Source organism: Ceratina calcarata, unplaced genomic scaffold (genome assembly GCF_001652005.2).
Source record: "Ceratina calcarata isolate Rehan_Ccalc_2016 unplaced genomic scaffold, ASM165200v1 scaffold40.2, whole genome shotgun sequence".
In the NCBI taxonomy this organism is placed as follows: Eukaryota; Metazoa; Arthropoda; class Insecta; order Hymenoptera; family Apidae; genus Ceratina; species Ceratina calcarata.
The window spans coordinates 368,161-395,982 of NW_017163422.1; the positions used below are offsets into that span (position 1 = coordinate 368,161).

Consider the following 27,822-nt stretch of genomic DNA (forward strand, 5'->3'; position numbering starts at 1 on the left):
GTATCATGTTAAACTACGTTAAAAAATATAATTCATTAATCCTCTCGGCACGTGCGTGCTGGCTTACGTAATGAAAAATGTTCTACAACTTCAATAAGTTTAAAGACTGGATGCTTTCGTGGTTAACTCGGGATAAAGTAACCGTGACTAGTCCGGATAATTCTTTGTTTCGCAGCAAGAGAAAGAAGCAAAGCGGAGTGGGGCGAGGTAAAAGAATTTCCGAATAGAACTTTGCGAATCCCTCTAATCTAGCCTTTCATTAACGCCGAATGAATACAAATGGTAGAAGCGTTTCGAAAGCCTAGTACCGCATTTCCCCGGCATCGATTCCACGAAAGCTACAATTTAACGCGAACTAATCCGATCGTATCGGAGTAAAACGTTTTTAATCACATTGATGGAGAAAGCAGACGTTCCGATATACGGAATAGAATGAAATAAAATTTTTAAGAAAAAACCAATATAAACATAACGAATGGGACAGAGTATCAAATTATATATTGGCTACGATCAAAGGAGAGATTAATTAGAAAAGAAATGAAATAAAATAAATATGATTATAATTATTTCTAAAGCAGATTCTCTGATATTTTCTATTTATTAGCGAGCAGCTACTCGAGGGTATAATAGAATTGTTGATCCTGTAATTCGATCGTTTGCCTGCACTCTAAGCCAAAATAAATTCTTCTATTTTTGTTCCCATTTTGGTCCCAAGTAACCTAGAACGAAAGAGCTCGAGAGCATAACACGGTCACACCCGTACGTACGTCTTCTCCCATAGCTTGCGAAGTGTACTTAGAAGTTGTCCGCCGACGTTACGTTATTAGAGGGTGAAAGCTCTGAGCTCTCATCGTCGTGAAAGCACTCGAGAACGCCGGAATCAAGAAAATGCGATGATGTGAATCTCTTGCGAATAATTTCGCTAATACGTTGACTATTTCATGACCGATATCTTATTTCGTCTGTACCTAAATAATTTATACATCTCGTCGTTACGTATTCATGTTAATATCACGTTGCAACAATAAATTATCGGCGTATCGCCCATCGCAGAATTTTAGATAGCTTGATAACGTATTAACAATGCCATAATCATGCGAGCTGCCAGCTAATCCCTCGGCAACCAAAGGCAGCTGCTTCCTACACTGAACTTCATTAATATGGAGCTGTAGTTGCGAATCGGTCATACAGTTTCACCAAATAATATCGTTCCATTAGTGAATAATTTTGACGCGATCAAAAGTTCAATTAACTAAATTACATAGTTTGTAAAAGAAATTGTGTCCAACGTATCTGCTCAAAAGTATTAATCAATAAACTATTATTTTGAATCATTTATTAGCAAAGTTAGTAATTATGATTGTTACTAACTTTGCTAATAAATGATTCAAAATAATAGCTGTAATAGCCACATTGTACCTTTTAACCATAAAACGAAAAAAAGAACCTGAACGATTATGGCTGACATTTTCTTAAAGCAGTCATTTGCAATTTTTGTAATTCGAGAGTATATGAGCACGACCTTTGGATACAGAGACGGTTCTATTCGATATAAAACCGATATGAAACGATACTGTGGACGTCGTATACCATCTCGCGTCGCGAAGCGCATTATCAGCCGGGTAGCTGCGAAACGGGCGCACCCGTTCCCGCAGTGTTCTCGCGGTAACAGTATTTGCGGAACACTTAAACGGAATCCTGTCTTGGGGACTCTCCCGCTTGTGCCAGCGATACTCCGCGCACGGACGATCGCAAAGTATGCGCTATTATTATGCCGGTGATACCGCGCGCATACACACGGCACTTTATACGTACGGGGATGAAAACCGACGAGCAGAGTCGGCCGCGTGAGTACGTAGATCGAAAAATAAACGACGAAAGCGTATTCTGACCGCGCTGCGATAGTTACGGGATTATCAGGGGACATTATTATAGCTCTGTTGTTAATTAGCTTGAAAATAATGAGACTTGGACTCCTTCACTAACTTTTCGATGTGTTTAATATTGAAAAGTAAGTCGTACCTAATTCACATGAATAAAAATATTCATACTTCTGATAATAATTATCATTAAGTGAATGGCGAAACGATCGTACTTAGTTCAGGTACATTTCTATCTTTTTTCTTCACGCTCGCCAATCGATTTCAGTTTCTACTTTCTGGACTACGCGCCTTAACCGTACTTCTATTTTTACAAGCTCACTTCTACAGATAAGAATACGTACTTACTACAGGTTACATGGAACTAACAATAAAACGAAGACCCGAACGCCAAGTGCTTGCACGAGTACACGGCGTGCCATTATGTTAGAACGTTAATATGTACGCGACTCGGTGGCGATAGACAATAATTACGTACAGTATCGCGGACATAAAACTGGGCACAATGTTGCAAGCCCTGTAATACATACCAAGTATCTGACTCTTTATTACCCGGCGTGCAATAATCTTTGCCTATTTCATGTTCGGATGTATTGTTTCTCATTAAACGTATGTACGTACACAAATACCGTTGGCAGCCGGCACTTAAACTACGTCGAGACATGTCGTAGATATTAGAGACACCTTCCAGGATACGAGATGATCGGCCGTCCAGCGCGGATAATGAGAAAGGGATTACGGGTAAGGAAAAAGGAGCAATTCATGCAACGACTGGACGCCCGGTTTTATGCAAATATCAATATATGCAAAATATTAGATTGCCACACATAAAACATGACTCTTTTAATACTTCAAACACTTCTACCAACGATTACGTTATGATAACAATCATTCGTTTAGAAGTATACATATAAATGTGTGAATTATACAAATTTGCTGGGAGGGACATATAGATAAGTGTAAGGAGAAGTCGTTGAATCACGAATTTTATGTTGTACCTTAGATTATGAAGCTAGACTGACTAGTAATATATTATGTGGCAACGTGTTGATAGCAAACGCTATAAGCGATAATGCTCCTTAAGCTACTATCAGGATTAATCCATGTAATCAGGACACGTATGTATCTCTGCCACCTTAAACCCATTAGTTTCGCAAATTTTGATTTCTGAAATAACCCTATTTGCTCTGATAATCATTCTTTCGAATAATACAAAATAAACTTCAGGGCAGAGTAAAAGCTGCCCTCTCAAAATCATAATTTACAATAAAACAAGACGAAACTATCGTATCAGTGTCTCGGGTGCTATCAGATTCCTGCGAGATGAGAAAATGAAGAAGAAGCCCAAAGCGTAACGAAGCTATATAAATACATTCGTGAACGCGCCGTCTTCTTCAGAGACGCATTATTTATACATACGTAACTTGTTAAATACTGTAATGGACCGCGGTGAGGCTTCGGTGATTGTTTTTCACCGGCCCGAGACGCTGGCAATTATTTTCTCATCTACGCCACCGTCGTTAAGACGCGTATGCACGTCACTCCTTTTCCTCTTTTTATCCCATGAAAGAACCATTAGTTCTATCGGGAGCGTCGACAAGTCACAAACAAACCACCAAAGAACATCAAAGTTCCACGACTTCAACAGTCTTTGGTATCGCTGGCAACTTTTGCTGGGTTTCATCTCGAATGCAAATATCTGTCTCTGTGCTTTTCCGATATAAGCGAATATCGAACAAAACGGTGTCGCGATGCACGGGCAAATTCTTTCAAAGACGGAAATAGTTCCACTCTATCGGAACTAATTTCGATTCTTACGTGGACTCTTGAAGTATAATCATTTTTAATACTTTTAATTACACCATGAAAAATGATTCTATGTCCTGAAACCTCATTGATATTACAAATGTGCAAAAGAAAACAGAATGATAATTCCATATATGAATTGAATTTCTCGAATTAATTGCTGTATGAATTATTACTCGACGAGAATTGCGAAGTTGTAAAACTTCTTGCATTCTCTATCGACATATTATACGTATACCTACTACATATACTACTACGTAATATTGGAATATGCATGAAACGAATCGGAATTTATAATTAATCACGTATAATCAGTTTGAATTAATAGAATAATTAAATAGAACAGACGTGAACAAAACAGATGTTACGAGTATTGATTCTCATGTGTTCATTAACAATTGTAGGAAACCATATTATGAAATCCCTTGTAATAATACATTTTCAAACATAATTATATATTGGTAATTGTTTTCATCTCGATAATTGTCATCTGCTACAATTATCTGATTTTACAAGTGTAAAACATATGTGTATAAAATAGAATACTTGAAAAGCATTCGTGCACGTGTTACGTTCTCCAACTGTTTATAAATAAACTGCGAGCGCTTTCTCCCATCGTGAAAATAAATTGAGAAATACTACCAATGATAAAGCTGCAACATCTTTCATGCAAAGATTGCAGAAAAATGAAAACTTGGATCTTTTGTTTAGAAGCACGTTTATCTTCGTGCACGTTTTCCACGTGACGATAACGTGAGCAGCAGCCGGAAGGAAGCACTGCGGTGTTACCGCTCACGCCGCGTTCCTGATAATAAGCGATCGTAGGATGCTCGCGAGCATTGACGCCGTCGCGGCGCGTTTCCGATAGGACGCGAGAGAGCGCGAGCAAAGCGGAACCGTGTGCTTTACCGTTTCTTTGCGCTCGTAGGTAGGTAACGAAGCACACCCGCGTGGAACAGAGAAGGAAGCGGAGCCAGCCGAGTGATAAGGAAGTGACAAATTGTCTAGCTAGGCGAGAGAGAACGTAGCCGCACCGTGGGCCGTTGGCGAACGCGACTGCGATGATTTACGGGCTTAACAGAGGCAACGTGCAGACTAACTGCATTAACATCGCCTCCGGAGGAACATCTCGGTCCGCGCTTCCTCAACCCCGACTCGTAGGAATTTACTCGTGATATTTTATAAAATAATCGGATGAATAATTCTTTGTGATCAGATTTAAAATTGAACTTTTATTTGAACGTCAGATTTCGAACGACTCGAGAAATTTTTTCAGGAGTTCCAAGCAAGTTAGGGATAAATATTTATAGAGAATTCCTAAACAAATGGATTTCACTTTAAAGAGGAAAGAAATACATAATGAGGTGATTGTGTAAATGAATGTTTTTCTGGAAAATCCTCGTAGAGTCATCATGGTACACGGTTAAATGATTTATGACGGACATTAAATAGGGACAGTAATATTGTTCGTGATTCCAGATAATTTGTCTCCCGTGTAATTATAAATTGCCACGACCCGGCTAATCGAATCTAATAATTTTGCGGCTTTCCGCCGTTTCGGTAGTCGCACAATTAGACTGATTGTCCGCCGCCATTTAATCGGTCTATTCTTCTTTCGGAATGACTTGCGTTTGAATTACCCAAATGTTCCACTTTTCCGCGTACTGCCGAGATTAACGGCCGCTGTTGAGCAACGAATGTCCCGAGTGAACGAAGAACGATTATTCTATTAAGTATCTTCTTTTTATCATCTAACGAAGTACCGGACGCGTATTAATAAAAATTATTATCCCAATAGTATGTATTAATATTAGCAATAATTTGAGACAATCAATAACACGTCAAATGTTTTGTGTCATAATCAAACAAATAAGTGAATCTTGCACCGTCTTATCAATCCTGTGTTTAGACGAAAAATTTTTGTTGAAAAATCATTGTAACTGTGACAGAGGAAAATCTCTAGGCCCATCGTCCCCGGTTTCAGCTCCATCGATCACAATTTCTACGCGAGGGGGAAACGTTTCCACATTTGAGCGATTGTCGGACGAAAACCGGGCGCACCGATCTACCGTGCAAGAATCGCTTTCCCGCGACATTAACCGCGTCCATTCAGCCGTGGCGAGCGGTTACGCAACCGTTCCACTCGACAGGCGAATGCACTACGAGATTACGGCTGATAAAAGCGTGTTGCATTGGCGAGGTCAGTCGGCCGCTTTTATGAATGAAAATTTATAATGTTCCCCGGCCAATCGCGCTGCCCCTTTTTCTCAAGCATGCGACTCGTCCTTCCAGGCGTACAACGCGAGCTCAAGCTCGTTAATTAAAACACAATTATTATTTCGTTCCTCTCGAATTGGAATGAGTAGACGGTTCGATGAAACGACGATGGAACGTAGAACAAGATTCAGCCGTCACACAAACCTACTTAGCTCAAGTTTATCCCTTACGGAATAATCGTAATCCGGCAGCGACGTTCAATTAAGTAAGCTCCGAAGTTCCGCGGCGTATAACTCCGAGTCATAATTTAATCCGCAACCGGTAACGTACGTCCCATCGCGTACATCGTGTAAAATGGAATTCAAACTCTTATAAATATGAACCGTCGAGCCTCACTAACACGCGGTTACAAATATCGGGGCAGATAAAGGTTCTCTATCTATAGAGAGGTACTTTTCTCCCAAAGGATCGCTTCTGTATCGGTTCTGCGACCAATTTCGACGGAATGCAATCTGCTTACCCGATATCTAGCGACTTTCTCAAGAATTCCTTTGGCTATCATCTACTTACTAGAATTTTGCATTCCCCATTCTCTCTGGTCAGTCATTTTTAATAAAAACAAAATTCATATATAATAAAATCAACGAATAAAGGATATTTCGAAATGATATTTCATATTCAACAGTATATGAGAATAACATTTCAGTGTCGTACAGATTTTCATAATCAATGGGAACCATCTATCAATGTCAAAGCTTCTTAAAGATTTTTTCGCTGCTGTAAATAGTTAACAAATAGGAACAAAATCAGATGATGAATTACTCTGAAATATTTTTTATCAAGGTTTCCCTTCAATGGAATTCAATACCACCCGTACCTTCCTATCTGACAACGACGTAACCGTTTAGCTCATCGTCGACGCATCAATCGATTTCCTACGATCCACAGTGAAGAGCTATATCGATATACGCATTCCAAATATGACTGAGGCGATGCTCGTTGGACGGAACAAATTTTTTGGAATAGATCGCCCCAGTTCGGTTGAACGAGCACTCGGTCGCCTACCACAAAAAATGTGTTGACCTATGGAAAATTGTGTTTTTTGAACGATGCGTGATTGTTGATCAATTTTCATGCAATACGTGAGTCGAATAAAATGCTGTTATTAGAACCAGAGAGATACATGTATTCTTCCTCCCAACGAAAACGTTGCATCGTGTGTATTTGAACATCCCATGAATCGAGTAGAAGAGCTCCACGTTTAAGTAGTCACGGACGGTAGGGGTCAGACACATGCATTTCATTTTACTACCTACGTTCCTATAACATCTCGCAACGTGCTGCAAAGCTACAATAAAAACGTACTCAATAAATACGTTTGTGTAAAGCGCATTTTAATAGTAAATTGCGATTCGTGAAAGACATGATCAAATATGTACTGACGATGAACTTGACAACGGACAGCCATTTCGATTTCCGCGAAGGCTCATCTGCTGTATTCCACGTTTCCCCCATTTATTAAAGGAACTTTCAAACACGTTCTTTTAACACAGCGTGTAACCTAGCAATCTGACCCATTGTTGCTCGAGACAAAGAGACTCGAGATGAAGAGTGTTCTTCTCTCGACCACGGGACGTGCACGTAAAGGTTCATGAATATTAAAACCCATCGACCCTTAAACGACACGACGGTAGTAGTCAGTATTGCAATTTCTCCGCCCGTGTTACTCTCCTTGTCTCCTCGCGACTCATTTACATTTTCATTCCGAGGATCATCCAAATTAAAATAGTCATTTTTCATGGCAGTAAACCGTAGAACAGATTAAGTAAACAGTAATTGCGAACGATCAACTAAGTTTTATGCACAATTCATATCAACCCTTATTCCATTTTCCATAAATGCAGCGTTGAAAAACGTTTCCTCCTTCATCGCTAAAGATAATGTCATTTCTCTGTGGAAAAATGTTCGATTCGACGATAATAGATATCGGTTCAGGTAAGAAAGAAGACAATGCTCGATAGTCGCAATCTTCATCGGCCACAGTGCCCCCGGGGCGAACGGAATATAAATTTCCGTTCGGTCATCCGTGTCGACCGCAAAATATCGATTGGATTGATCACGCGGCCATCGCGTACAAGTTCCATCAGAATTTCATTACGCGTAAACCCCTATGACCAATTTCAGGTCGTGTCTTCGGAACACCTCCAACGATCCACGAATGGTTCACGCGCTCCCTGCGATATCAAACCGTTCAATATCTTGGTTGCGTATAACTGACCTCGCGCAATATAACCGGCCCATTAAACGTAATTGCCCCCAAAGCGTTTTCTCAGACGCTAAATGATAACTCGTCGTGTAACGTTCAATCGCCAAGATTGTATACGCTTTCTGGGAGATTATAACCTACGCACGATAATTTCCAACTATAAAAGCACTGACAAAAAAGCGTACTTAAGGATCTTCCCCATAAATACTCTACACCTGTTAAGGTTCTGAACTATGATTCATAACTTCCTGCATCGAGTACTTTAATCTTTATTTTGACAGAGCTAAATTATAGGGGAAGCGATCGATAAGCATGTTAACGTGTTTAAAAAATTCTAAATATAAATTCGAATCTAAAGATCAGAGATCATTTTAATTTAATCCAGATAATCGATTAATATTATACAATATGTTATTTCTGTTTTGATCATTGCTCTGATCGTTCTTCCTAGCGAATGTTCGAAACAGCAAGAAAATGTCACCGAGCCACGAACTACGTTCATAAAGATAACTGAAGCATGCACACTAAAGACATCATGAAACACGCATGATAGTCAGATATGGTGTATGTGAGATCACTGGCAACGAGAACAGGTGGACTCAGCGATGACGCTCATTCTCCATGGGAAACGAGTAAACAATCCGGTACAGTACCGAGATGGGGAAATTGTTATGAAATAGCCTGATGTTCCGCATTTGTGACGAATAAACATGCTCAGCGAGTACGATGTGTAACATGACCAACGCAACTGTGTATTTTCTTCGTTTCGCCTCTCGTGTTCTCCTATTTTTCATGAGTAAACATTTTCATACTCCATACGAGTTGAGCAAAAAGCGCAATTCGCAATAAAACCGGCATAAATATTGATTTCTTTTGCGAAAACCCTCCCGTGTTATCACTCTGTTTGCATTCTCGTTCCTCTCTTTCCTTCTTTACCTATCTCCATACGAGCTGAAGTTTGATACTAAAAATACATAAGGTCTAGAAGCGAATATGAGAAACAATATGATTTTTATAATTGTTGACGCACACACATAACTTCATGACTTTAATTCTCTTTAACATGTCACACCGTCGGTCTTTTTATTGTTCATAAATTAATTCAAAATTTTCCTGAAATTAGGCAATACTTATACTCCCATGCACCACAAATTACTTCATCCCCTTCCACGTTCTATCAGTTGGAAAATAAGCACGCAGCCACGAGCATCGTTGTTTCGTTAATAAAATTGCTTAATAGAGCCGCCGCGGGCGACTTTTAACGCAGAGGCAACTACCCGCTCTCGCTTCCCTCCCATAAACGTCGCTTTCAACGACTTTGCATCTTATTAAAAAGGATTCGCGCATTACCTTACGGCTTACGGGCCGAGTAGCGCGGCGCGCGAGCCAGATTCTATATTAGATGTCATAACTCAACCGTGCCTTGGCATACTGCAAACTAGAAGCTCTCCGCGCTCGTTCGCGATTATAATATACGTACCGACACCAGCGTAATATCCACGTGCACGCGAACACCCGAGCCAATTTGCAGCTTCAGACCGGTTTGCCAACTGAAATCTTCTTGTTAACCATTGCGTTTCGGACGGCCACCAAAATTGTTCGCCTTATAACGGTTATAACGTCGTTCGTGTCACGTTTACGGTCGCGACCCGGTAATACCGGGGGACAATTTCTAACCCGTGAACTAGAGTTTATACCCTTAATACAACACCTCGTAACCGCGGTTTGCCAATGAAATTATATATGCACGGCGTAACGGGAACTTGGTTCGGTATTAATCGCGCAATTTGTATGCGATTTCTCAATTCTTCTTTAAAGAAAATAACTTTATACTGTTATTCTAAAACTACTGAATGAGCAATCACGCGTTTCTATTAAGTATTTAAATCGGAAGAGCGAGCCGAGGCGCTCGGTAATTATTCCGACTAATAAATTTACTCCAACTTCGTTTCGTGACGCTCCGGCTAATATTATTTACAGTGCGAAACTTAGATTAGCTTTGTGATAGAGGTACGAAAACACGAATCTCGCGCTCGCTAGGGAATCGGGCTTCCGCTCAGGACGATTCTCGCGGTAACGATCGGGCGGAACCGTGGCCGATGCACTGCGTGGCGTGTACCTTGGTCCACTTTAGGGCTTGATAATTAAAGGGAACCCCACGATCGTGCGAGCGAAACGGGACACCCAATACACGTGATTACCACAACTTGTCGTATGTGTGTCACGCGATCATCCATAATCTATAGTATTGTTCTTGGGTTACGCCCGAGGGTGGTCGATCTTGGACACGGTCGGTGGACAATTTTCGTCTGATTATAGCATGAATTCGAATGGTTCAATTGACGGAGAACCGACGGTCACTTAGTACGTAAGCTAATTTTAATACTAACGACTTACTCTACATAATTTTTATACTTCCTGTGCTTATCATTTAAATGAACCACTAAATTAATCATACTCGAAGGATAATGTAGTTTCCTCTGGTCAATCATGTGATTGTTTAAAAACGAATTCGACGATCAATGATCGATAGGTTCTACAATGTATATTTTAATTTCGTTTTCAGTATAATTAATTCATCTTACGAAAATGAATAGGTTTCGTTATCATATCTTATCTTGTTGCGCATAAATCCAAGCTAAACGGTTAAATCGTAGTGATTCAACGCGGCTCGAGCCGGCGTGAACGTTCCGAGTGTTTTGTAAGATACGTGAAAGAATGCTTGGGAGTTTGTTAAATTTATCGACAAACCGTTGACGCATTGCTGCTAGCAAAATGTCAAGGAAAACTTATTTTCTTGAAGGAAGAGTAGCGGTACGACTCTCTATGGATCATGTCGCACCTGTGTCATCAACTCGCGACTCCACAGTATCCATATTCCTCAACTGACGCTCATAGCTTCACGCTGGGAACAGTCACGTCAAGTTACTCCTATCCCATAATTTATCCAGCATCTGTGCAAGGTATTGCAAAATACACGCGCAATAAAATTGATTTCTAAACAGATTTACTATCACTTACTATCTAATCACTTCAATCAGGCAAGCCTATCCCGATGGAGATGTGAATTCGAATAGAAAGAATGTATTAAAATACTATAGACGACTAATGAATCTGAACCACCTATTTCGACTCTTTCAAAGTATTTTATACATTCGAGTAGAATCTGTGCAAGCAGAATCTCGCTATTGTCGCTAGACAACATTCCTACCAATCGTCTCCACACCGGCTCTTTACGCAGCTGTACAGCTTCCAGGTTAAAATCGACGAGAGAACGAGAGCAAGCGCTGCAGAGTGCGTCGTCTCGCGTCCGTAGCAGTAAGACGCTAATTAAACGGAACAGACCGGCGAGCAGGCGGCAGAAACAGATCTGATCGGCGTGAATCCGCGCCGGTTAAAGTTAGATTAATTTACGGAGATTCTTCCGTGCGCGCAGTTTAATTAAACTTACACACAATCCGTAGATATGCAAGGTTTCTCTCTCCCCGGGTTCGTCCAAACGCACCAGATAAACAGCGTTCGAACGAATGAACTTTTTGCCGTTTTGAACCATTGAGACGCGACTCGTTTTCACCTCACCGACTTTTAGCTACGAAACAAACTTGATTATTATCCATTTATTTGTCGCGGTTTGACGCTAGACTCTGGAGAATTTTTCATCTCTCGCAAACGTTCATGGATCGAATTGTATTCATGACGAACTGTTTCATTTGCCGTTGTGATGGGAACAGATTATTTGCATCGCCGGATTTGCGAAATTTTTTCCGCCTACGAGAAATACGTAGATAGGAAACAGCGTGGGAGGAGAGAACGAAAGAAGCCCATTGAATGAACACGCGCGTTTCAGAGGGTAGTTTTGTGTAACCGAACCAGAATGTGAATTGTAACGTAATACAGTGTCGAACTGTACGATTCTCCAATTTCGAATTTTGACGGCTTTGTTCTAATGAAAAACGTATGATACTAATTGGCGTCCAATTATTTGCAGTAATGAGTCTTGTCATTAACGTTTTGCAGTAGAACGCACGGTGATGAGCAAAATGAAACGAGTCAGTCTTTTCTGTAACGTGTCCAAATAATCATGCCTATTAAAGGCTAAACGAATTTGCACGTGACGAGAAATTGCAATTTCAAGTGTCACTGGAGCGCACGATTCAGGAGATGTTAGAAGGAAGTGAAAAAAGACGCGACATTATTCGAGAACTGCGACGTGTATGAGCATGAGTGAGAGCTTTGAAATGACGAGGGACCGTATGCGGCCGATGGCCGGGGACGTCGTTTAATATTCTATCAGACATGGTACTTCGGCGTCGGCCTTTTACGCGTCTGCAAATCGCGTCGTTAATGCGAAACAACTTATTGTTTACTAAATGCCATTACCTAATACGTTTAAGCCGGAGAAAATGAAATTGCGTTTCACTGGCTGCTAATTGCATCAAGACGATGAGCAAAGACTAATAGCACACGTGGAGTTCAATTATTTACGAACAACCACAGGAACTGATACAAAGTTATTCCTTATGATAGAAATGTATAAAACCGATGAATCAGGATACATTTTTTTTTACGTTTAAAATAATCATTCGACTTGGTCTTATACTTATCTTACTTGCAAAGTGAATGCAGATTATTTTAGATATTTTGGCGCCGGAGCTCGACTGATTGTACAAAATTATTTTTGATTAATAGGTAGCTAAAATCAGAGTTGCACGAAACAAGAGCCTCGCTCGGAACCATTTTTCGCTAACCGTATAAATAATTTGCGAGCAGTTAACCAGACGGATAAGAAGCACGTAGGCAGGAAGAGTCCTGAATGATTGATGCGGTAGTGTCGGTCGAGACTTAACGCCAACGTGTGCTAAACGCAGCCGTATTGTTTAAAGACGTTTTGCCGCATTACAAGACAATTTTCCTTTGACCCGGCGGTATAATATCACGGCACAATAAAAGTTAAACGCGGGCAGATATTATACGAACTCAGACGGAAGTGGCAACATTAATTATTTACCGATTCTTTATTAAAATAGAATTTTAAACACGGAAATTTGAGGAAACAGTACTCAGGCATGATCTCACGAGCATTCCAAGGAAAATTAATTCTGGTAACTTTCCTTGAATGCTGATAGACAGAAAATAAAAAGGTACTTGTCGGAGGTAGACAGGCGGGAAAATTGCACAGTAATTTCCACAGTAAGCTTAATTTACCTTCAGCCTGAGTCAAAGCTACGGGAAACGTCAGACTCGTTTCAGCCACAAGAAAAGCTCTTGTAAAGGAGAAAAGTACAGTCTCAATTTTTCTCGTTGGTTTCGAAATTTCAAACGAACTAGAGATAGAAATAATGCATCAATGCGTCATATCTTGTGATTGGAAATTCGCATCATATAAAATAAAAATAATAAGATTTATGAGATATAAAATTATACAACATTATAAATAGGATTGTTTCAACATTTCCCAGAATAAAAATACCTTTAATATTTTACACGTTAATTATCTGTTATTCTGTAAAAATTAATAAACAAAGAGATTCCACATAATTTTAATTTTTCATCTTCCCTGTTAAAATATGATCCATTTAAACATTAAAATATTACATTTTATTATTCTGATAATGCAGAATGCGAATTTTCATCATTAATGTATTCCTCTGACTTGAATAACAGTCGAGAAGACGTTGACCATTAAATGCGAGAAAAAAAGGAGGAATAGCAAAGATGGCATGAATCGCGGAAATTTTCAATTACCGCGCTTCCGCGAACCGCGAAAAAAACTCGACGCGGCGCGGCACAGCGACGCGACGTCTTGTTTCTATAACGAAATTCCCACGGGCAAATCGCGGCACGTTCCTTTCTCTCTATCACGTTTCCTCGTTGCGGACATTTCTTCGCAATCAGCGCGCATACCTGCGAAATATTAAATGCAGCGTAGAAACAAGGCGCCGCGCCACGCACAGCAAGTCGTGAGCGTCCGCCAGTGTGTAGGAACGTGGCGCCAATAAAGAGGAACGGGCGGCAATAAATTGGCACGAACGGACGATAATAATCGATACCCGTTGCCTGCATAACGAATCGATTTATATGGCGCGCGTATCCGCGATTTTTATCGGCAATCTGTCTCCGTGATCACGCGATAGCGATGAGAGTACAAGAATTGAACCAACTATTTCTCATCCGCATTTAGTGCTCTTTGTGTTGAAGGCATATTGCATTTAAATAGAGAAGAATAATATTTATGTTTAAATAAATTTCATACGTAAAATCAACGAGTTAAAAATTATTTGTATTATTCCTCATGTCGAAGCTTAATTAGTTTCGCGTATTTATTTATACGTGAATTGCATACGTTCGTAGTGTCCGTGGTTTTGTTCCCAGCCTCGAACGAACCGTATTAATGACGATACAAATGAGACAACATTATCAGTGACAAAAGCAAGGAATAATATCCTCTTTCATTGCGGTATCTCCGTTCTCGGCACTTTATTAGCAATTAATAAATGATGCTACAATGTTGAAAAGTTTCAACCACTGGTCGCCTTCCCGTTATCTTATTATTTGCAGCATTGTAATTAAGTGTAGACTTACGTATTTGATAACGAAAACTAACAGAAAACATAGAAATATGTGCACGAAGTAGAAAACTGTATATCGCGAAGCATACGTATGACGTTGTCAGCTACAATTTCGAATTTGCATAAGCGTTGACGATCCTCGTGGTTGAGTTCGTGTCGACGACAGTGGAGCAATTTTTCATCGGATCCGTTCGATTAATATCACTTGGATCTGTCCGCCAGTTTAAACTATCCAGAAGATTAGGTTGAATTAACAGTCGCGTGGCATCAGCCGCCGACCGGAAGATGATTTATCACCGGCGACGCAATTGACCGAGTGGACGTGGCGTTTCAACGTCTTATCCTCAATTACGACAACGAACCAGAAGCTTCACGGATTCTGCTTTTTGTTTCTCCAGCTATACCGTCTTATTAACACGGCTGTTTACCTGCACAGTTTACATGCTCGCAACTCGCTTACACAGCGAATCGCCTTGACGATTATTTAACGCGATCTTTAACGTTAATAGTACTATATAGACGCGCAAACGCGTGTCTACTTCGTGTCCGTATCTACTTTCGAAGTTACAACTAAGACTAATAGTGATAGGATTTGAAACCATCGCGTGAGAAAAACTGATTCGAATTTCAATGATTTTGAGAAATTTCGATTCATTTAGAAGTTTAACGCTGATCAGTAATTATGTTTCTACAACGAGGAGACAGAAAGCTATTCTTAGCTATTTCGTGAAAACACCATTTTTAGATTGTCGAGCGTTCTTTATTTCGGGTGCAAGTTAAGTTATCCGCGACTAGGATACTGGTCTGTCAAATTCCTGAAAAGCTTGCGGAAGAGTTTCCCGCGTACCTCCAGGTTTCAAATTCTACATACACTGTACTGTGCATACAGTGGGAAAGATTCTCCAGAAGCGGTGGCTCTAAAAACTGGATCGTCGAACTACGTTCTATCCAGGTTGAACGTCTATGAAATTGATTCGAATCGATCTTCTTTGAAAAACTCGCGCGCTTCTTCGTTTCTCCGATCGAAACTTCGATATTGCCGTGGTACGTACTCGAATGTGCTTTCCAGTTTGATTGGAATCGATCGTATCGAGAACTGACGGAAGACGTTCCAAGTGCAACTTCTTGTTGCTTTTCCTTCGATTTCGCGTTCTCGAAATTATATTCTTACGTGAAATTGGATTGGATCGGGACACATTTCCAAGGATCGTATTTTACACATATTTGCTACTATCAATTATCAGAAATATCGAATTAAATAGAAATCTCATCTCTAAAGAAGGTCCGATTATTCTAAAAGTCAAATGCTCATACAATTTCGTTCTCACGATAATTGACCAACCAATTATACATCATGTGAACACGATAGAATGTTAGTAACCTGTAACTCAAATGCCGAGTTAATCGGCTAAAGTTCTGGAACTGAACCCGGCGAACCAGAGTCAGGCGAAGCTCGCGAATTTCATGAATATTTCACAGTTCCAACAAATTAATTCTCTTACGTGTACAAGCCGGGAAACCTTGCAGCTCGAGTGTAGTACTCGTGGAAAACGCGACCCACTCCGAGTATCGTCGGGGCATCACGTGCGAAACGTTAGCATAAAGTAAGATACATGGGACAACGGGGGAGACAAATGGAGTCAATAGTTGTCGACCCGAGGGGTCGAGATCGTTCCCCGGGTAGTAGCCACGTACTTCTATTTCAAAGCGATTCCGCACTCCGTGCGACCTTAAACTTTGAGACCTTAAACTTGCACCCGAACACGCACTACTAACATCCTATTCAACAGATAAAAAAAGCTATGAATCTCAACGAAAGTACAGATTAAATTCCTCTTCAGATGCACATCTCTTGTTTACTCAGCTTAAAACGAGACATTTTTAAAGATATTATTATTACATTTCTTTGTTTAAAATTTCCTTAGGACGATTAAAATTCTTGGAATGATCAGTACAATATATGCGATACGAAATGAACCGTGCGAAAATTGAAGTGGAGAGGAAACGGCGCAAGAAGAAACCGCAAAGAAATCCGTAGAATTTCAATTAAAGGAACTGGCAAGAATCTCGCCTATGGATTTACAGCGAGGAACGGGGCAAAAACGTTCTTCCTTTCAGCCCCGTTCACGGTAAGAAGCGTAATACCGATTCGCGGAGGAAAAGTAAACTTTTAAAACAACGGACAAAGAGAAAGCCCCGGGAGTCCGGTGGTTACCGCACGGACTGTTCCGTATCAGAAGTTGTTGAAAATTTGAAAACGCGGTTGACTTACCTTATTTCAGAGCGGCAGTAATTGGCACGATCCTCCTTCCCCGTCTGCTTTCTTCACGTTTTGTTTGCTCGTCGTCGTCCCTCGTCCACCGTGTTTCTTCTGCCTCTTTGTTTACCGCTCCGAGAACTTTCAAGCCGAGCAAAGAGGTCGAGGAACGAATATCCTTTTGTCGTTAGGTCGAAAACTTAGACGATACGTCGAGTTTTATTCCCCGTGAAATCGGAGCTAATCATTTCCGGTGGATTTGCGGATCTGAAACCAAAACGAAACCACCTTGCAATAAGATTTCGCCTAATCATATTAAATCAGACTCTAATACAAACCACGAGTATAAAAGGCGTATGAAAAATACTATATATCGAGCATAATACCACGCGACTGACTCGGTTAAAGAAGAACTGATTGATATATCGTTAAATACGTAATACTTGCTTATTATACCGATGCCCTGACGAGTTAAAAAACTGAATCTTGATTTACGACTCAGTTCATAAAAATTGACTTCTCTGTTAATTTATTATTCTTCTGCATGCAAACGAATTGAGGCGGTATACTTATTCCTGGCCAATAAACAAGTTTTTGTATCGCGAAAACTTGAAATACATTGGCGTGACGGGAAACGATAAAAAGTTGAAGAACAAAAAGTGAGGAAATTTATCTAGGTGGTTTAGAAGCAGAGACAGAAGTTGAGTAGTAAAATGAAGTCACGGTGACTCATAACCTACGCTATTTCCATGCAGTTTTTCTCCACAGATATCCTTACACGCTTAAGAGATACATGCTCGGTGTTAAATAATTTATTATTTCATTTCTCAAAGAGCAGTTCTCACAAAATCAGGGATCGGCAACTTAAATCCACGAGATTAAAAATAATCAAGCTCTCGATCAACATAAGTCCTGTTTAAACAAAAATCTTAACGTCCTGCGGTCTGAAATATTTTTTCCAATTTTCTAATCCGAGCATTTTCTTAAACAAACGACGTACTCCTACGGGGGACATTAATTTACTATACAAACAGCGGTAGTCGCGCAGACAGACCTCGGCTGTTTATTCAGTTCAAACGGGGGAAAAATCCTCGGAAGAAAGTACGTGAGTATCTACCGAAATCGGGCGCAAAAGACAGCTTAGGTAAACATGAACGGGGATGATTTCGTGGCAGAAGTCGCGGAGCCGTAGAACTTTGAACTCTCCATAGCCCTTCGCGTTCCTTTTCTTTCACGGATTTCTTCGATCCGTTGTCATACTTCATAGCTAGCGTAACTCAGTGATGACTAAAGGAACAATATTAATTATACTTGCAAAGTACAACGGAAAATATGTGTGTCTGTGTGTGGATAGAATTTTCGGTACAAAGATATGTGCGATATATATGCAAATGTGGTCACGTATTCGAGTATCCAAAGGAACGAGTTCATTAGAGGCCACCCAGACAGCTACCATCCCTTCTGTGATGTTTCGCGGTGTGCGATGGAAATGTGCCAAGAAACAAGCGTAAACGCCTATTCGTTTACCTCCCGGCTTTCAACCATCTCCATGAAACTGACAACGGTGTCCAAGATAAAAGTTTCCAGCGGTGGCGGTACCATTCGTAGGACATTGAATCCCATTATCCCCGGTGTGTTAAAGTCGCGCGTATTTCGACTTTTGTAATTATGCGAACGGTTCGCATCGAGAGAAGAAAAGATAAACGAGAAGAGGAGCGAGCTAGTGGAGGGATTGTAATTATGTAAATCGTAAATACGTGAGAACAGAGACAATGAAGCTTGGCAGGGAACAAAGCGGGCGAACGTAAAACAACGTTCATTGATAATGAGATTAAAGCTATCGATTAAATTTCAATTCTACGAACGAGATTTCATTATATGAGCCGGCTATTCTACAACTCCTCACGGCCATCGATCTTAATGAACAATGAAAGAGTATCGCTTGCTAAATGACTCGATCGATAAATTCCATTAATCAGGAACTAAGAATCTATGTAGTACCGCACAAAAGCCTCTCCTTCTTTCTATTTTTATGGAAGCTGTCTATACTTCCTTGTTTCGTACTCTTACAACGTTCCATTATTATTAGATGAAGAGAGCGAATTTCAATTTCAGGTTCCCTGGAGTATTAAAAAATTGAAATAGTTTGATCATTTTCGTTGTGAAACTGAGAACAACAGGACTAGCATTAATTTGGAAGATGCATTTATACGAAAAGATATTTTATTGATAATCCGCGAACATTTATAAATAAATGGAAAATCACAAAACCGTGATTCTCGACTTCGGTTCACGTTTATGGAAGTGCAGGGACAAAACGACGAAGCCGCGAATAAAAGAGTCTGAATGCAGGAACGCTGCAAGGATCAGTTCGTAGGATTTTCGAAAAGGACAGACAACCTTGAACGGTGACTTTCTCCGAGGATCTTCAAAATTTATTGCTTCCCGTCCCCGAAGGATTAAACCAACGTTAGATGACAACGAATGAGAAGGGAAAAAAAACGCGACCGAGAAATTTATTACGATCTTGGAAACAAAGCGCCGGTGTTAAATCACGAGCGACGAAGGGAGAACGAACCGAAAGGTGTTACTTCGAAATTCTTTGACGATGAGACAGGATCAACGGTGTGTAGTTCGCGTGTAAAATTGTGTCGATCGCGGTTCACAAGTCTTAGAATTTGGAATGCTTTTAAACTTTAAATTCCAATTAACAATTTATTTTGAGAACAATACATGACTCCTGCAACTAAAAATATATCTATGACTTAATGCGAGAAGTATCCATGAGAATATTAAAATTAATATTCAAATAACTTCTGACACAGAAATGTTCATTTTTTTAAGCTTTTAAATCCAACATTTACAACAGTCAAAAAATAGGAAAAAAATGTATATTCATTTAAATATCGTTTCAATTTGCTTCGCGTATTTCACGATTGTCTAACTGACTTCTAAATGGTAACATACACAGGCTTGATCGAAAGTAGGTTGCGATCGTTCAATTGTAAAATCGGAGTCGCTTTTATTCCGCTTCTTTAACGATCGCGAAATGAAACTTTAAATGGCGGACTTGACGAGCTTGTAAAACGAACGAGTATAAGTTCGGGGCATCGTGTCGCTGTAAGAATCGTTCCTGGGAGATTACCTGTCGCCATAAATTATCGTAGCTAATCAAAAGTCATTCCAGTCCATTCTCGCTACAAAACGAATCTTCGCTAGTATGTCGTGTTCGATAATTTATGTCAAATATCGTCACGATAAGTCGAAAAGTTGAACGTAATAATTGGAACGAAAATGTTGTCCTCGCATCTTCTAAATTACAAAATTTTCATCGACATCCTCACAAATGTTTGGCCTATATAAATGATTAACAGCGAATACAACATGTTCGCATTAAAAAGAATTGCGTTTCTTTTCTAAACTGTGATTCTCCAAAAACAAATAATTTTAGAATCAAGAATTGAAAGACGTCTCACTATTTACTATCGAAAACAGAAAAATATATTACTGTTTATCATCTAACTACAGCATTTACGTCACTGAGGAACATACGTATCGGAGGATGATCGAAATCCATTTTCTCAATTAAACGGAAGAACAGATACTCGATTCGGTTAGCAGACAAATACGCTCGTTCCTCTTAAATAAGTCCATAGAAATGCTGACCGCGTCCGTCCCGAAAATAACACGCAAACATCAAACTCGATGCTTATTGCATTTGCATTCGCGTTCATACTAGAATTCGAGCAGTCCTGACGTCAGTGTGCACTCACGACCGACAGGGTCTACCTTCACCGTTAAAACAAAGTACCCCACGAACGAAAGCGTGCCACGCAGTAACGTGGCTAATATTGTAGACACAGATCGTCTAGTTTGAAAGACCTCGTTGATTCCTCGTTCAAAATTCACACTATTAAAATTCGATATTATACATACTGGCAAATAATCAGAAATAATGTTAGAACATTATGAATCCGTGGCTCGATGGTACTTTCGTTCTGGTCGGCTCGTTCGCAGCTCGTCGATGGCATAAACGAACTATTTATCACGTACATAGCAAACCGTTCGTTAGCTCCGCGAAATGGGGCCCTCCGCCAATAAATATTTACACATCAAATCATGAATGTGGGTTACCGTTTTGCATATCGCCCCCACGAAGGATACCGCCGACCGTGACAAATGTTATGGAACCAGAACAGCGCAGGGGATACGCGGTCCTGATAAGAGTTTCCTTTTTGCCCAACGATCTTAATTGCTCATTCTTATCAGCCCGTACGGCAATTACCAGCCACGTCAGTCTCGTTCAGTTCCGGTCTGTCAAGATGCGTCGTCGTGACTATACGTACATATAAAGCGAACGCTCAATATGAATTATGTTTTGGCAGGACTATTTAAAGCTCGGAGGACCACCCACGTTTAAATCCCCGACGAGCAGAATGTTCCACTAACTAAATCCCCGGGGCTCGTGTTTATTACATGTCGCGGACGGAATCACCGCGGCGATTTAATACGATGTAAGCGGCAGTTAGAACGTATGGGCGAACAATAAACGCGATCAACTGCGACGCGCGACGGTGGTAAAAAGTCGGGCTGACGACTGCGAGCAAGGTGAACGACAGGGAGGTTCCAGAAAAATGCAACAGCCTGTTGCAGACGTAGAAGTACTTCCCATCTCGCGGCGTCTCACTGGATACTTATTCAAATTCGATCCCGAGCTCGATAACTAGCGTCGGGTTTGCTCGAAGGACAGCCTTCTGCTCGTTAGAAAAAGGGTCGTATATCTTTTTTCGAAGCGCGCATACGTGTGGAATTCGCGCCGACGAACGATCACGGGAGGGATTCCACGGATATCCAGAGTCTCGTATTCATTACTGCTTTCCACGATGCCTCCGTGCTATGGAAATACGTATCTCCGTTTCCGGGGCGCGGTCATCCGATTTCCTTCGACGGCGACGAGGCTTCGACCTTTTGCAGTCGAGACAGGGAAAATATATGGAAAGGAAAAGACAACAGGTTTTCACCAGGTTTGTCTCGTCCCGTTTATAGCCTTTAGGAGCGGTTGTCTCGCGGTCGTGTCTTGAATAAATTTTACGGATTCGACGATTCTTGAGATTCACCGGCATAACACAACTATTGGGAAGATTGATGTTTTCCCGAGATGTCTTAGAAATTCGTAAAGAATTTCGCGAACGCCTCGCTCGTCTCGACCTGTTCCTCGTTTACGTAGCAGTTTTATTTATCACGCGAAGGAAATTAACCAAAGGGTAAGAAGAATCGTGAGTATCATTCGTCCTCTTCTCGAGACAAAACAAACTCTTTCTTAAAGTGCCTGCAATGGACTGCTCATCGTATTAAAAAAGTTTCACCGCGGCAAAGGTTGGTCGGCCGTTTGAGAGAGAAAGATGGATTGCTGCTTGGAAAGTGTAATGGCGGAAAATTGTGGAAAGCAATCGGCTTTTCCAGCTCCTCTCGCGTTCCGACGGCAAAGAGAACCGGGCTGAAAGTTTCCTGGAATCACCCGGACGCGATTCATTCGGGAAGCACCGTCCTTGAGAGCCGATAAAATCCCATTCCCTTTGCCCATGCGATTCGGCGATCCTCTTACGCACGTACCACGCAGCGCTGCTAGTTTCGGTAAATGACTTACTGATTTCACATACAATTGCTTATTCATGCGATCCTCATAAATGAATCATTGTGCATTCACTCGGACTTTATAGAGGCCGACAACAACGTTTTGTTTCAATAACAATTACACTCGCTTTCGATATGTATCCGCTCACCTTGGTAGTCGACGAAACCGGCGTTTCAAGGCCGCCGCTTTTGGAATTTCACGGTACTCCTAATCTTCGTCTGTTACGTATCTCGGATTCTCGGGAAATAGATATCGCTCTGAATTAAACGAGGCTGCTCTGAGTAATCTTAACATAGCAGATTCTACTTAAAACTTCTAATTAACGCTTACTAATATTTTTCGCATCGGATCAAGTGTCAAGTTTCGTGCTTTAAAAACGTAATACCCATAAGACATCGATAAATAATAAATTTCTACCTTTACCGTAGCCTGTAATCTTGTTAAGACCGAGAGATTGCGAAAGAGAAATCGTATATAAAATAAAGAAAAATCGTTCGCCATGAAGAAAGAAAAGAATAAACGCCGCGAAGAACCGGGCTGCAATATCTATGACCAAGGCAAAATAATATAAGTCATATTTTCAAAAAATTCAACGATATTTTACCTTTTCTACCTTAAAACCACGTATATATATCACTTTGTTTTGCTTAAGCTCCTTTCTTATGTTATACTCTGCCACTTTTATCTAGTTTTACGTCATTTGCTTGCAACGTTTTTCCTAATGGAATTCTCTCGTACATATTTTCCCCCTTTTTTCATTTGCGCAAAAAATATGTTCCACGCACTATGTTATTACGTTAATACCGTCACCTAATTGCAATGAACTAATCATTAAAATATCTTCTTTTCGAAGCAAATAAGCAACGAGACGTAGAACATTATCTGTATATCATCATCGAGATCATCATAATTTCAAATTTTCACATTCCTTTGGCTAACCTTGGATATAAAATACAAGTTAGTGATTAAAAACGATGTTCACCTGTTTCAGTAGTAGGGATAGTACGCGTGTTAATTAAAACCTGTTCCGTGCATTAATATCGTAATTTATACGAATATTACTTAACGTAACTGTTCGCTGTTCTTAAATCAATAGTCACACGCAAATAATAGTATCTAAATAAAAAATAGCCGCAGTGCTTAAATTCCCGTTTCGAAAAAGCTTCTCAGAAATTCATCGCGTGAATTTTGAGAAACAAAAAGAGAATTTTGAAACAATTTTTAAAAGCTTCGTTTAAAAAGCACTACAGCAATAGAAGGTCGAGTATTAATATGTTATTTGGTAAAATTTACAACGTGAACGACCCGTATTCGCTGCTTCGAATAGAACCAAGCACCTGAACGTAACGAACGATTGACCCAATTTATTATCTCGCCGTCTCTCTGATGTCCAAAAATCACCGCGTTGAAAGGACGAGACGCCGATATCAAAAAGTTTTCAACGCGGAGGACCCACGCGTTTTCGGCTATCGTCGAATCAATCCCGATAGTAAAATGAACCTTTTTACGATCAGCAACTCGGCCGAGTGTTCCAGTTTGCATATCCTATGCCTGTAACGAAATAAAACGTATGATGCGTCCAAGAATAAAATCACGGTTTGGAAGCGCTCGATTTAGCGGGCACGAAAAACATTGAAAATTCCTGCGTGTGCACAGTATCAAAGCGGCGGCTGAACCCGCGCACGGGCAAACTACTTTTATTGCGTATTTAATGTACAGAATGAAATATCGCGAGCATCACGAAATCCTACGGCCGCGGAATACATATTCATATTCATCTAACTAAAAATAAATACGTAAACATTTTTCTTACTGAAGTATCCAACAATTTTGTAAAATTCCACCTGTAGAAAAACTTTCCTCCTCGATTAAACTAGACTCTTTTTTTAAACCATGTAAACAAGCTGCATAATAAATTTTTTAAACGAATCAAATCATCCGGTTGCAATTATTCTATAAATTATTTAATCGTCGAACACAGTGTATTATTTACGTCGTCTAGCAATTATGAAATCAAGTTAAATTGTGCATAACAGAATAAAAAGAGTGGAAATATTTCGTCCGAGTTTCTATTAAGCAAGAAATTAATATTAGAATACAAAATGTAATAAGTTTTGCAATAAAAACTGGAGTCGGTAGAACTCGGAAACGTGAGCTGTAATTGTGACACAGAATTATACATACGAGTATATTTACATCTACTATATGCGAGATCACGTTGAGAAATAGTAGATCTTAATCGAAATGTACATCTGGAACAGTGACACAGTATAAAGTAGAACCACGATCTTATACATTACAAAATTTTATTTATATTACAAAGAAGGCCCTATGCAATTTCCTTTTAACTCTCGTTAAGGAATAATCGGCAATGAACGAACCATATCATTAATCGATTCGCCTTGATTTATCCAAAATTATAGGAAAAGTGACGTAAAGAGAAATTGGAACTTGGGACATCTGTAATTGACTGCTTTTGCAGTAATACGTTTTAGTATGTCATTTATCATGCGGAACGATTCTTCCCAATCCAGCAACTTCATATAGTAACAGTTTTGTCCCAAATAAATCAGAGCTAACGAAATTGCTCAAGAATGATCGATAACTATTTGAAGAATGCTCGGCTAATTAAGGGGGGGGATTGCGAAAGGGCGAAGAAAAATACGACGAGAGTCGTTGCCCGGGCACGCCGGAAGCCGTCCCGAGTCTCACGAAAACTTCGACTAACGCTGCCGCGCGTCTAACGACGGTTTAATGATCGATCTTGACCCGAGACGCGCCAAGATGAAAACATTACTGATGAGCATTATTGACCTTCGTGCCGAATGAAACCGTCGTGCACGTAACCTGAATACGGGGACGATCGCTGCCGCCCGTACGAACAACGAGACAATTAAGCTTGCCGGAAGTCGTACGAATGACCGCTCAAAATGTAATTGACGCACAATGGTACACATGATTCGCCTTCTCTCTTAATTACATTCCAGCGTCGCGCCCGATGCGTACGTAGGTACATACCTAGCATAACTGTATGACATCTTCGGCTTCGAGTGCTCGAGAATTAGATATCGCATTTCCCTGTGTACATGTATATATATATGTATATATAATTCCTTGGCTAATATTATATCCTCAGTATCTATAATCCGGCATTTAATATGTATATACTACGGAGTCAATGAAGTAACATAATGTTTGCAGGTTCTATTGAAAAATCTTGAAATAATGAATTGCAATTCATTGCATTTAATTAATGAGCTTCATCAAGTGTAAAATCTATATAACAGACTTAATGAGATTAATGAAGAACCAATTAGTTACTCTTATTTACTCTTATTAATTCACGCTTATTATATACTTGTATCTTTACGTTTAGAGATCTTATCCAAATATAATTAGTGCATGTAAAAGAGTTAATTAAATAAAATTGATAAATATTGTAAAATGGCAAGAAAGAGCATTGATGTGTGATACAGAAACAGAAATCTCATTCTTCTCGAGTTCGGATGATCCGATGCTCATTTGCGGAGCGTAATTCGCTTACGATATTACACGTACAGCAAACGTGGCATGAACCTACGATGTAACGATGGAAAATTCCTTATCTCTTGCCGAGCAATACAGTTTCTTAAAAAAATCAAAGGCCGCCGGCGTCGGTTGGTTGAACCAACGCGGATGAATAGTCGAGAGATGGACAGCTGAGAGCCGACTACTACGTATCGGGACTTCGTGTATTCAATAACGAGCAGCGGAGTACTCTTTAAGGATGTATTGTCGGGTAAACGAAACATTAACATCTCATTGCGGAATGTAATAAACCTATCCATTTTCGTAACTGTATTAAATCGCTTCTCTTTTTTATAGTTTAGATCTACTATCTAAAATATTCTAATTTTATACATGTAGTATAATAAGCTATTTATAAGCTAACATAATGAGTATTAAATTATTTATCATATAAACATGTCATTGAATAATTTTATGAATTCTATGATTACTTCTTAAAGAAACGCAAATGTTTCATCCTTTTCCTAAATGACTGGATTATAAATTAGCTCTTAAGTTTGAGAAATTCGCTTTTGCCCTTTGCTCCGTAAGCAAGATTGAACCTACGTGCGAGCAAACTGCTCCTCTCTCTCTCTCTCTCTCACTCTCTCTGTGTATCCCACTGTATATACATACATATATACACGTGAACTGTGAAAGCACGTTTAATGGAAACTGAGAAGTGCATTTAATAGAGTGTATAGCGCGCGTTTCATGTTTTCTCCATGAGTTCATTACGTTACGTTAATGTCAGCGTGACACATTATAAGCTACCAAAATTGATCAAAAGGACAATATTAATGTTCCTTATACACTTGTTATTCCGAAAGTCAGCTACCGGCAACGAATCCGAGCTTTCAGACGAATCGAAGTTTTCCAAGATTGTGGATGTTCGAGCCACTTCGAATATGTTTCGAAGCTGAGAATTCTTGCACGATTTGAAAGTTTGATAGCCTCGAAAGTCTTGAAAGGCTCGGTCGTTTCGTATGATCGGAATAATGCATCGGAAATCTTGGATATTTCGAACGGGAATAATGGAATAAGTACTGGGATGTTAGAAAATACACGAAATTAAATGTTTCTACGAATATTTCCTTCCAAAAGGAATATCAAAAGCACGAAAGTGCACGGTGCGTCAAGGAATCATTACGCTCCAGTAAATCATCTAGCTTGCAGCGAGCAACGGAAATAAGAGCGTTAACAACGTCTCGTTAGTAGCGGAGCTGATACCAACGATTAAGTATATATACGACAAGATTTCGTCTTTAAAACAAGACATTCTCTAACAATCGGTTTGCTCACTGGCGTAGAAACTGGAACTTCGTTTTCAGCAACAACGATTTGATACAATTCCCGTTTCTCGAACGAACACTCGCCTCCGTCTCGAAAACAGTTACAACTTCGTCACGTCGGACTGGAAATCCTGCGCCCCTTCGCGCGATTTATAAGTTGTTTCGCGACTAATTAACAATTACAAGTAAAGAGGCGTAAGCAGGCTCGAGAAATTGCAGAATAACGCGTATTAGAAAATACTCTATGCTTCTAGATTGACATCACTGATTAGATATCGATCATATAGAAATATCGTCAACGCACTGTCGAAACTGGCTGCGCCTGACAGCTTCAACTGAACGAAACTTAAACGA

General features: G+C 40.0%; 1 protein-coding gene across 3 annotated transcripts in view; it reads right to left on the bottom strand.

The window, feature by feature from the left end:
• The window catches only part of Pde9 (phosphodiesterase 9), a 112,299-nt gene that overhangs the window by 63,211 nt on the left and 21,266 nt on the right, over window positions 1-27,822 (bottom strand). For all 3 annotated transcript variants that reach the window (XM_018027097.2, XM_018027095.2, XM_018027096.2), the window contains exon 3: window positions 17,011-17,262. The gene's annotated coding sequence lies outside the window, so the exon portion shown is untranslated. The remainder of the gene's footprint in view (window positions 1-17,010; window positions 17,263-27,822) is intronic.